The sequence below is a fragment of the Scyliorhinus canicula genome, chromosome 12 (assembly GCF_902713615.1).
Source record: "Scyliorhinus canicula chromosome 12, sScyCan1.1, whole genome shotgun sequence".
In the NCBI taxonomy this organism is placed as follows: Eukaryota; Metazoa; Chordata; class Chondrichthyes; order Carcharhiniformes; family Scyliorhinidae; genus Scyliorhinus; species Scyliorhinus canicula.
The window spans coordinates 101497184-101509936 of NC_052157.1; the positions used below are offsets into that span (position 1 = coordinate 101497184).

The 12753-nt window shown below is 49.1% G+C and overlaps 2 non-coding genes across 2 annotated transcripts; both read right to left on the minus strand.

Moving 5' to 3' along the window:
• Positions 1–253: 253 nt before the first annotated feature.
• Positions 254–372, minus strand: LOC119975311. The gene has a single exon (XR_005462728.1). It is a non-coding gene; the product is annotated as a 5S ribosomal RNA (ribosomal RNA).
• A 9331-nt stretch (positions 373–9703) lies between these two features.
• LOC119975312 lies at positions 9704–9822 on the minus strand. Its single transcript, XR_005462729.1, has one exon. It is a non-coding gene; the product is annotated as a 5S ribosomal RNA (ribosomal RNA).
• Positions 9823–12753: the final 2931 nt, after the last annotated feature.

The following is a 12753-nucleotide window of genomic DNA, read 5'->3' on the forward strand; positions in this document are numbered from 1 at the left end:
GCAGGATTCTCTAATCCCACCGCTGTCAATGGCAATTCTCATTGAAACCACCCCACTCCACCGGGAAACCAGCAGGCAGGGGTGTGCTGACAGGGTCGGTCGCCGCTGGCGCGGGGTCCCCTTAAGGTGCGGGGCCCAATTTGATGAAATTGGTCAAATAGGCTTAAAACCGGCCCTGTGTGTGAGTGGACAAAAGTAATGTAAGATCTGGGGTGATGATGGTGATGTTTGAGCAGCCTCTGGTGGCAGCAAAAGCCTACTGCACCTGGTATTCCCAGGCGGTCTCCCATCCAAGTACTAACCAGGCCTGAATCTGCTTAGCTTCCGAGATCAGACGAGATCGGGCGTTTTCAGACTAGTATGGCCGTAGGCATTTGCTAGCTCCTTTTCTACCTAGTTAAAGGCCACAGTCCTGGCATTAATATTATTTGATAGCATTCTACTCTCTCAAAGGATTTTTTTTTTCATTTTACCCCTTCCCCTTCTCCAGGGGTGGATTAACCATTAAGCAAAATAAGCACGTGCTTAGGGCATCAAGGGAAGGGGGCACCACAGAAATTTTCCATAGCCGAATTTACCATGGTCCATGGGCCATATGGTGCAGTACTGCAAATGGTGCAGCTGAACCAGGATCCGCAAAAAGGGGCCCCCACATTAAATGAAAAAATTACATTCAGATATATACAATAATAACAAGAGCACTCAGAGAGTGCAGACCTCCGCCAAGGGTTATGAAATCGAAGGAAAAAAAAAATCCCCCCCCCCCCCCCACATAAATGAAAGCAAGGGAAACTTTGTATGCAGTCTCTGAAATTTGTATACAATCTGTACAACGTCAGTGGAAAAAAATCAAACACACACATACTCCGACAAAAACATAACCTCCTTGACGGAAGTAAAAATAAAAATAATAGTAATGATAGAGGTTAATGATATACATTAATCTTGGGAATACAACAAAATTAGAATCTGGTAACTGCCCCATGGTCCACGGAGGCTCACGTGATCGTTCTTGTCTAAGTCTTGTTCATGTCGGCTGTCCCGTTCAGTCGTCCACTGAGAATGAGACTGTGCAGGGGCGCTAGTAGCTCACTCAGCGTCCAGCGTGCCAACAGGCAACAACACACGTGCCAACATTGTAACTTTGTAAGTAAGCTGATTCCTTTTTTTTTATGACATTGACAACAAATAATGTAATTAATGTTTCATAATTTTGTGGAAGTGCTTATGAAATGTCGTGAAACTCGTGAAAATGGCCAAATGGTGTATAGTGCTGCTTTTGACTATGCATGTATTTTCTATTTTTTATTTATCGCATGGTGATGGACTGGTGGTGATAACTGAGTTTGTATTTCATTATGTCTGTCAATGATATGTGTAACTGTGTTGATTGCCGCATAATAATTCAAACAAAATATTCTTTTTATTTCTGTATTTTACAGACCCCAAGAACCAAGATGAAACGTGTTCAGTTAAGTGGTGCACAAAAGCGAAAACTATCAAAAAAGAAACAAGAGAAGACTTTGGATTTAGAGTCCAAGACTGCAAAGCTGACTGATTTCTTCACACAAGTTCCACAACATGATATACCGATTCCGGGTCAAAACCAATCTCCGTCATCAGAAGTGGACACAAATACGGTAAATACCACTTTGATCACTTCAGAATCAAAATATGATGACGTTAGAATCACCGAGGTGTCACAAGCGGGGTTGGGGCAACAGTTGGAGAAACAAATTCAAGAAGAGTGTGATTACTGGGAACATGTCTTGAGGCGTGTCATAGCTGTTATTCGTACGTTAGCTGAACGTGGCTTGGCTTTTCGAGGAACAGAAGAAAGGTTTGGATCATTGCAAAATGGGAATTTTTTAGGGCTGCTTGAGCTCATAAGCCAGTTTGATCCATTTTTAGCAGGCCACATTTCGAAATATGGAAATTCTGGCAAAGGAAATCCTTCTTACCTGTCCAAAACCTTCCTCAGCAGTGGAGCCTGGAACTGCTCCCAGTACTCAAAGTGTGGTTTAACCAGGACTTTGTACCTTGTACTGAAGCATGATTATTACCCCCTTTTCTTTAGTTCTATCTATTAAGGCGAGCAGTGTATTAGTCTTTCTGGTTATTTTATGACATCTTCATGATGTTGTAGGATCATGGGGTCACACAATGGTTACAGTGCAGAAGGAGGCCATTCGGCCCATCGAGTCTGCACCGACCCACTTTAGCCCTCACTTCCACCCTATCCCCGTAACCCAATAACCCCTCCTAACCTTTTTGGTCACTATAGGCAATTTATCATCGCCAATCCATCTAACCCCGCACGTCTTTGGACTGAGGGAGGAAACTGGAGCACCCGAAGGAAATCCACGCAGACACAGGGAGAACGTGGCAATTGGCCGTCATGAATTGACTCCATACAGGGCTGTGTCCATCGTGGAAGCAGATGCCTTGAGCGAATTGACGATGACCAACGGATTCATCGATACATCCAGAAGGGATTTCCACACATCCTGCACTTGTGGGCCGACTGGGAAGGACTCAAGAAGAAGGCAACGCAAATTGACAACCTCTGGAACAAGGAGCGGGAGCTCATCAAGACCCACACCGAGAAAGCTGAGGAATTGTTTAAATCACAGAAATTTTTCTCTAAAATATGGAATTTTGGGACTGAATACCAATATCCATCCATGGATATGCATTATTTTGTACATTGTTGTATTTCTGCAGCTGTTTATATTGCTCATCTTTTTTACTACGCTCTGTTTCCTCAGACGCCGCATTAGGGAATGGCACAAAGACAGTCGCCCTCTTGATAAAAAGGAACTGTTACAGCTCTAACCTCTTGACCATTCCACACCCAGGCCTGACTCCAACAACTTCAGCATGTCTATTTAATGGCTTATTCTTGAGCTAGCCAAGAGCCAAAATGGGGGATTGAAGGGGGTGTCCAGCAACGAGACCTCTTAAAACTGAATAGCTAGGATGCCACTAGAGTAGTTTTACATAAGTTAGTTTATTAAGGATTGAGATTTAATTATAAAGTGTACTCGATAATCATTAATAGCCATTAAACTTGTATTTTAGGACATAGCAGTGATAATCATGTAAACACAGAACATACAGTGCAGAAGGAGGCCATTCGGCCCATTGAGTCTGCACCGACCCACTTAAGCAATCACTTCCACCCTATCCCCGTAACCCAATAAACCTCCTAACCTATATGGTCACAAAGGACAATTTATCATGGCCAATCCACCTAACCTGCACGTCTTTGGACTGTGGGAGAAAACCGGAGCACCCGGAGGAAACCCACGCAGACATGGGGAGAACGTGCAGACTCCGCACAGTCAGCGACCCAGCAGGGAATCGAACTTGGGACCCTGGCACTGTGAAGCCACAGTGCTATTCACTTCTGCTACCGTGCTGCCCCTCTGTGCCTACTCTGGCAGCAGTGTATGATGGGATTTAGGCTAATTAACTTGCCCATGTTTTTGAGACACACGAGATGTATGGTCAGCAGATTACATAGTAAATAGATATTGTTATATACATTTTATTGAGGTATTTATGGTTTTATGACAATAACAGAATAAACAATGTACATGCAAATATAAACATAGTGAAAAGCACGTCTTGCTCCCTTACAGGTCCTACTCTAAACCAAGCTAAACCCCAACCGCCCCCCCACCCCCTTCTGCTGACGGTTAATTTTCCCCAAAGAAGTCGACAAACAGCTGCCACCTCTGGGCGAACCCTAACATTGACCCTCTCAAGGCGAACTTTATTTTCGCCAAACAGAGAAGCTAACCATGTCCAATAGCCAGGTCTCCGTCTTCGGGGGCTTTGGGTCCCTCCAAGCTAATAGTATCTGCCTCCGGGCTACCAGGGAAGCAAAGGCCAGAACTTAGAACAGTACAGCACAGAACAGGCCCTTCGGCCCTCGATGTTGTGCCGAGCAATGATCACCCTACTCAAACCCACGTAACCCGTATAACCCAACAATCCCCCCCATTAACCTTACACTACGGGCAATTTAGCATGGCCAATCCACCTAACCCGCACATCTTTGGACTCTGGGAGGAAACCGGAGCACCCGGAGGAAACCCACGCACACACAGGGAGGACGTGCAGACTCCACACAGACAGTGACCCAGCCGGGAATCGAACCTGGGACCCTGGAGCTGTGAAGCATTGATGCTAACCACCATGCTACCGTGAGGCCCCTTGTTAGACAAGTTGCGATTTCTCCTCCTGGATTCCCGGCTCTTCCGACACTCCGAAAATCGCCACCTCTGGACTCGGTGCCACCCTTGTTTTTAACACCTTGGACATGACATCCGCAAACCCCTGCCAGAATCCCTTAAGCTTCGGGCATGCCCAGAACATATGGACATGGTTCGCTGACCCTCTCGCACACCTTGCGCACCTATCTTCTACCCCAAAGAACCTGCTCATCTGGGCCACTGTCATGTGAGCCCAATGAATGACATTGAAGTGTATCAGGCTGAGCCTGGCACATGATGTGGACGTGTTGACTCTACTCAATGCGTCCGCCCAGAGACCATCCTCTATTTCTTCTCCTATCTCTTCTTCCGATTTGGGGTTCAACTCCTCGGTCTGCGTCTCCTCTGACCCCATAAGCACCTTGCAAATGTCAGAAACCCTTCCTCTCCCACCCACATTCTGGAAAATACCCTGTCCTGTATCCCCCTTGGCGGTAGGAGCAGGAAGGTTGAGACCTGCCTGCGTAAGAAGTCCAGCGCCTGCAGGTACCTAAACTAAGTTCCACTCGTCAATCCAAATTTCTCCTCCTGCTCCCTCAGGCTGGAAAAGCTCCCCTCTATAAACATATCTTCCCATCCTGTCAATCCCTGCTCTCTGCCATCTCCGGAACCCTCCATCCAGCATTCCCGGAGCAAATTGGAGACCAGACCGATGCTCCCTCCGCTCCTACATGTCTCCTCTATTGCCCCCAGACTCTCAGGGCTGCCACCACCACGGGGCTGGTGGAGTACCGTGCCGGCAGGAACGGCAGAGATGCCGTTTCCAATGCCCCCTAACTAGTTCCCTTCCATGATGCCGCCTCCATACGCTGCCACACTGACCCTCCCCCCACCCACTTCCTAATCATGGCTATATTCGCCGGCCAGTAATAATTACTAAAGTTCGGGAGTGCCAGCCCGCCTTCCTCCTGGCTCCGCTCCAACATCCCCTTTTTAACTCACGGGGTCTTACCCACCCATACAAAGCCAGTGATTACCATATTGACCCGATTAAAGAAGGACCGCAGAATAAAGATGGGGAGACACTGAAAAACAAACAGGAATCTCGGGAGGACCGTCATTTTCACTGTCTGCACCCTCCCAGCTAGTGACAATGGGAGCGCGTCCCTCCTTCGGAAATTGTCCTTCAGTTGTTCTACTAATCGGGCCAAATTTAACTTGTGTAGCCGTTCCCATTCACACGCCACCTGAATGCCTAGGCACCGGAAGCTTCCCCACCACCCTAAACGGCAGCTCTCCCAATCACCTCCCCTGCCTCCTTTCCTGGATCGCAAACATCTCACTTTTCCCCATATTCAGTTCATTACCCGTAAACCGGCCAAATTTCCCCCAGAATCCTCATAATTTCTTCCATCCCTTCCAGTGGGTCTGAAACATATAGGAGCAGGTTGTCTGCGTATAGCAAGAGTCTGTGTTCCACTCCCCCCACCCCACCCCCGGATCAGCCCCTTGAGGCTCTCAGTTTAATTGCCAGTGGCTCTATGGCCAATGCGAACAGCAGTGGGGAGGGGGCATCCCTGTCTCGTTCCCCCGATGCAGCCTGAAATAGTCCGATGTTGATTTGCTCGTCCGTACGCTCACAACAGGAGCCTGATACAGCAGCCTGACCCAGTCAATGTAGCCCCGCCCAAATCCAAACCGCCCCAGTACCTCCCACAGTTATTCCCATACCACCCGATCAAATTCCGTCTCTGCGTCCATTGCGACCACTGTCTCCACGTCCCTACCTTCTGGGGGCATCATAATCACATTTAACAACCTTAGGCCGCCAACTGTCTACCCTTAAATCTCGTCTGATCTTCCTCAATCACGTCCGGAACACAGTCTTCAATCCTAGAGGACAAGATTTTGGCCAACAGTTTGGCGTCACATTTAGTAGGGATATCGGCCTATAGGACCCGCATAGCTCCGGGTCCTTGTCCTGCTTCAGGATCAATGAGATAGTGGCCTGTGACATCGTCGGGGGAAGCACCCCACGCTCCCTTGCCTCATTGAATGGCCTCATCAACAGCGAACCCAATATCCCAGAGAACTTTTTATAAAACTCCACAAGGTACCCGTCCGGCCCTGGGGCTTTACCCGTCTGCATGGCCTTCAGACACTCTGCTATTTCCTCCAACCCGATCGGGGCTCCCAGCCCTTCTACCAATCCCCGTCCACCTTTGGGAACTTCAGTCCCCCTAAAAAGTGCCTCATCCCCTCCGGCCCAGCTGGGGGTTCCGACTCATACAACCTGCTGTAAAACTCTTTTAACACCTTATTAACCCCTGCTGAAACTCCGACCAGGTTCCCGTCCCCGTCCTTCACGTTCCCAATCTCCCCGGCTGCCTCGCTCTTTCTGAGCTGCTGCGTGAGCATTCTGCTGGCCTTTTCTCCATGTTCATAAATCATCCCTCTCGTCTTCCTCAACTACTCCACTGCCTTCCCTGTAGTTAACAAGCCAAACTCCTCCTGTAGCCTCCATCGCTCCCTTAGAAGCCCTGCCTCTGGGGTCTCCACATACCTCCTGTCGACCTGCACTATCTCTTTTATCAGTCGGTCCATCTCTGCTCTGCCTGCCTTCTCCTTGTGGGCCTGTATCGAAATCAGCTCCCCTCTACCCACCGCCTTCAATGCCTCCCAGACCACCACCCCCGAAACTTCACCCATGTCATTAACTTCCAGGTAGTTCTGAATACATATCCTCAGCCGTCCACTCACCTCTTCATCAGCTAAAAGTCCCACATCCAACTTCCAGTGCAGGCTAGCTGCACTCCTTGCTAACTTGTTGGTCAACCCAGTGCGGGGCATGATCAGAGATTGTGATCGCCGAATACCCTGTGTCCACTACCTCCGTTAGTAAAGCCCCCCCATTTGCTCCACAAACGCCTTTAGATCCTTTGCCATTGCTGGCACCCTGCCTGTCCTTGAGCTCGACCGGTCGAGCCCAGGGTCGATGACTGTGTTAATGTCCCCCCCCATGACTAACATATGCAAATCCAGGTCCGGGATCTTCCCCAACATTCTCTTTAAGAACTCCACATCATCCCAATTTGGCGCGTACACATTCACCACTACCACCGGCAGCCCCTCCAGCTTCCCACTGACCATAATGTACCGGCCTCCCACATCCGCAACTATTCTTCCCACCTCGAATAACACTCACTTATTAATCAGGATCGCGACCCCTTTAGTCTTAGAGTCCAGGCCCGAGTGAAAAACCTGTCCGACCCATCCCTTCCTTAATCTAATCTGATCAGTTACTCTAAGGTGCGTCTCCTGTAACAAGAAACTTGTTTTTCACATGACATCCCCCAGTAACTTCTCGAACATGCCCGCTATGTATGCCCCTGCGGCCGTTCCTTCGGACCCCTCCGGGAGACCAACGATTCTCAAGTTCTGCCGGCGGGACCTGTTCTCTAGGTCCTCCACCTTCTCCAGAAGTCTTTTCTGCTGGTCCCTCAGCATCCCCACCTCCAACTCCAGTGTTGTTTGACGTTCCTCCTGCTCAGCCAGCGCCTTCTCCACTTTCTGGATCGCCCGGTCTTGGGCATCCAATCTAAGCTCCAGCCGCACAATCGATTCCATAATTGGGTCCAAGCATTCCTGTTTCCGCTTGGCGAAACCCTCCTGAATGAACTGCATCAGCTGCAGATTTTTGGAAATTGTATCATTGATGTGTTTTTATCAGTGTTCAGCAGATAGATCTTGGCAAGCATCCAGATCTCATCACTTGTGTACACGAACTCAAGCTTGGGAAAATAAAACCGTCTTATCCAGATTGTTGATGTGTCGGTTGCTCTCTGTACTGAGTTGAGCCACAGGGAAGAACCCCACATGGAAGTTGACTCAATACAGAGGCCTTGAAAACTCTCCAATAGTTACCATCACTTTTCCACAGTGGATCTTTTACTGTGAGATGACAAATTAATCCTGCCTCATTGCACAATGCAAGATCTAAAATAGCTTTACCCCTGGTTGTTTCCACAACAATCAGGAAACTCATGAAATCATTCAACAAGTTCCTCTTCTGGACAACCTTTGAAAATTTAATTTGTCCAGTCTATATCAAGATTAAAAAACCCCACAATTATTAAATTGTCTTTGTTACAACCCAATTACGTCTTTTATGTGCTCTGTCTAATGGTATAACCTCTGTACGGACTTTGCAAACTAAAGAGCTAAAGAGCAAAGAGCAAACTAAAGAGTAAAAACAGCTTCTTCCCCGCTGTTACCCGACTCCGTAACGACCCTCTTATGGACTGACCTCATGAACACTGCATCCCTTTGTGCTTCATCCGATGCTGGTGCTTATGTAGTTATATTGTGTACCTCCTGTTGCCCTATTATGTATTTTCTTTTATGTCATTTTCATTTCATGTATTTAATGATCTGTTGAGCTGCTCGCTGAAAAATACTTTTCACCGTACCTCGGTACACGTGACAATAAACTAATCCAACTTCACCAGATATTTCTGACCCTGCTATCACGAATCACTGCCCACACTGATACTGTTTCCTGATCTTCTGATACAAGATCCTTTCTCACTCACATGTTCATGTCCTCCTTTTAAACTGGGCTCCTCCGCCTCTTTTTCCATTCTGGTTGTCTTTTGGAAACGTGGTGTACCCTGGAATACTTATTTCCCAACCTTGGTCACCTTGTAACCATGTCCCATAATGGCTATTAGATCTAATTGCTCATCTCTATTTATGCTACCAGTTCATCAATCTTAGTGTGAATGCTTCTTTCATTCCGATTAAGACCCTTGAATTTTATTTATTTTAGTACTGCTCTTTTCATGGATGTTATTTGCTGATGCACTATTACAGTTACACTCTGACCCTTCATGTTACGTTCTACTTGCCTTTAACCAAATTGTTATACCACCCCAATGCCTTGACTTCTGAATTTAGCTTTAAGACCCTCCCTACACCTTTTTCCACCTTGCCCCCCCCCCCCCCCCCCCCCCACCCCACCCTCTCCACCGCTGTAGTTTCAAGCCCTATCCACACCCCAGTTAAAAGATTCTTTTAAAACAAGTGAACATTCAGAGTTGTGTGTGAGTGGACAAAAGTAATGTAAGATCTGGGGTGAGTTCTTCTGGCCGTTCACACTGCTGCAGGTTTCCCGGCAGCGTGGGGTGGATTCACACCGGCGGGACCAGAAGATGCCGCTGCCGGCCAACGATGCGTCACCTCCTGCCGCCAAGAAACATGTTCGGCGATGCCAGAGAATTTCACTCTGGTGTTTCGCGTTTCTTCTCCGATCTCAATCAGCCCTCTTGTCTTTGTGTAGCAGGAGGATAATGTACAGCAATAAGATAGAGAGAAAGGAAGAGTTTGTGTGTGTGTGCAGGAGCGAGGAGTGAAAAGGATGTTTGTGGATTGCTGAATGTGAGTGTGAGGGTGGTGATGTTTGAGCAGCCTCTGGTGGCAGCAAAAGCCTACTGCACCTGGTATTCCCAGGCGGTCTCCCATCCAAGTACTAACCAGGCCTGAATCTGCTTAGCTTCCGAGATCAGACGAGATCGGGCGTTTTCAGACTAGTATGGCCGTAGGCATTTGCTGCTTCCTTTTCTCCCTACTTAAACGCCACAATCCTGACACTGGTATTATTTCATTGCATTCTATTGTGCCACAGCATTTATTTTTCTCTTTTCTTTTCATTTTCCACCACTCCCCAACCTTTCTCTCTTGATACTCGGGCACAAATTACAATTCTTTCCCTTCATTCACAAGTTAGCACATTTGGCCTTCGAGTCTATACCCACCATTCAATGAATTGTGACTCCTCTGCTTTATGACTCCATTTCCCCACCTTTCATCCCCTTTGGTTGACAAATATTGCAAAATATCAGGTGTCAAATTTATTATTGATTGAGAATGAATTGCCTTTTGCAGCAGACATTTCCAATCTTCTGCCACACTTTTAGGTGTTGAAGTATTTTCTAAGCTCACTCGATGGCTCTCTTTTGTCAGTCCAAGCTCCCTAGTCTTGGACTTCCCCAATCAGCAGAAGCAGTTTCTCCGTGTCTCCTCCATCTGTTCCCCAGGATATCCCAAAAACTTTGATCAAACCACAACTTGAGTTTCTAACATCGAAGGAAAACTGACAGATACTACCGAGTTTACTATAATCTGTTCTGTTGTCGCTACACTTGAATGATTCTGCTTGGACACCACGAGGCAGTCTTGTATAAGATACACAGATATCTTTATCAACAATACTGAACTACATACATATTTAGTCGGGATGTGAAGGACTCTCTACTAGGTCCTTACATGTTGGTAGTGATCTTTAGACTGGCCCCAGCTCTAGGTCGGAGCTGTTTTGCATCACTATGTGGGCGGTACTGTACTCAGTCTCATGTTAACCCTTTAGGTACCAGATCGTGGTTCTCCACTGTTGTGTTATGTAATTTGGAATAACACAAGCTGTCACTTGTTGCAGTTTTTTCTTAAATAATTTATATTCAAATTTTCAACAAATGTTAACCAACAACACGGAAAAAAGAGAAAAAACAGTAACCCCCCCCCCCCCCCCCCCCCCCCCCCCCCGCCACGGCCGGAAGAACCCTTGCACCAACCCCTTAGGGCAAACTTGATCCTCTCCAGTTTGATAAACCCAGCCATATCGTTGATCCAGGATTCCACGCTCGGGGGCCTCGCATCCTTCCACTGGAAAAGAATCTTGCGCCGGGCTACCAGGGACACAAAGAACAGAATACCGGCCTCTTTCACCTCCTGCACTCCCGGCTCTGCTGCCACCCCAAAAATTGCGAGCCCCCAACCCGGTTCAAAACATGTGGGTGTGGTTTGACGGGCTCCCCAAAAACCTGACACACCTGTCCTCTCCCCCAAAGAACCGGCTCAGCCTCGTCCCAGTCATGTGCGCCCTATGCAGCACCTTTAGTTGAATCAAACTAAGCCTCACGCAGGAGGAGGAGGAATTCACCCTCCCCAGGGCATCCGCCCACGTTCCCTCATCAATCTCCTCTCCCAACTCCTCCTCCCACTTATCCTTCAGCTCCTCCACCAAGGCTTCCTCACCCTCCTGCATCACTTGGTAGACTGACGAGGTCCTCCCCTCACCGACCCACGTCCCCGAGAGCACCCTGTACTGAGCAACCCTTGCCGGCACAGTGGAAACTCCACCACCTGCCACCTAACAATGTTGGTCATTCTGGGTGAGTGTGCTACGGGAGCCCCCCCCCGATCAGCCATATCTCCTCCTAGGCCCCTCTCATTGTACTCCCGTAAGTCATCTGACTCCTGCTGACCGCGGCTGCTCCCGCCACCCCAACGACCACCCCATCCCTCAACCTTCCCCACCCTTCAACCCCTCCTAACCCACCCTTCAACACCTCCTAACCCAACACCTTCCCCCTTTCCCAGAGCACGTCCAACGGGCCTACAAAACATCCCCCAAACTGCCCCAAAATGAAAAAGAAAACAAAGGAACAAGGAAGAAAAAACCCCAAAACACTACCACAATCCCCGACCCCCCCCCCCCCCCCCCCCCCCCCCCCCACCCCCCCCCACCTCAAGTCTCAGTCTGAGTCCAGCTCTTCGGCCTGGACAAAGGCCCAGGCCTCCTCCGGGGAGTCAAAGTAATACTGGCAGTCTTTGTAGGTGACCCAAAGGCACGCCGGCTGTAACAGGCCAAACTTCACCCCTCTCCTGTGCAGCACTGCTTTCGACCGGTTGTAACCGGCCCTTTCCTTCGCCACCTCCGCGCTCCAGTCCTGGTAAATTCAGACCTCTCCATTCTCCCACCTGCTACTCCGTTCCTTCTTGGCCCACCTGAGCACACATTCTCAATCGACGAACCGGTGAAACCGCAGCAGCACCACCCTTGGCAGCTCGTTGGGCTTGGGCTTATTCACCAATACTCGGTGGGCCCCCTCAAGCTCCAAGGGCCCCTGGACTGACCCCGCTCCCATTAGGAAATTCAGCATAGTGACCACATAGGCCCCCAGGTCCGATCCTTCCAGCCCCTCCGTGAGGCCCAGGATCCGCAAATTCTTCCGCTGCGAGCGGTTCTCCATTTCCTCAAGCCTGGCCTGCCATTTCTTGTGGAGTGCCTTGTGCGCCTTCACCTTCACCGCCAGGCCTAGGATTTCATCCTCGCTCTACAAGGCTTTTTGCCGAACCTCGCGGATCTCCGCCCCCTGGGCCATCTGGGTCGCTAGGAGCTTGTCAAAAGAGGCCTTTAGCGGTTCCAGCAGCTCAGCCTTCAACTCCCTAAAACAGCGATGGAGCAGCTCCTGCTGCTCCTGCGCCCACGCTGCCGGTTCCCCGAACGCCGCCATCTTGTTCTTCCTCCCTCGCACCTTTCTCTGCTCCGGTGCCGATTTCTTAACCGCCCAGCTCCTGGTCCAGTCCATCCACTTTCAGGGGAGCGTTACGGAAGCCTTCCCACACCAGGAAACGTCTGTCAAGCGCTGTTACGGGCCCTAAAAAGTCCAAAAATACCAGGAGCCACCGGACG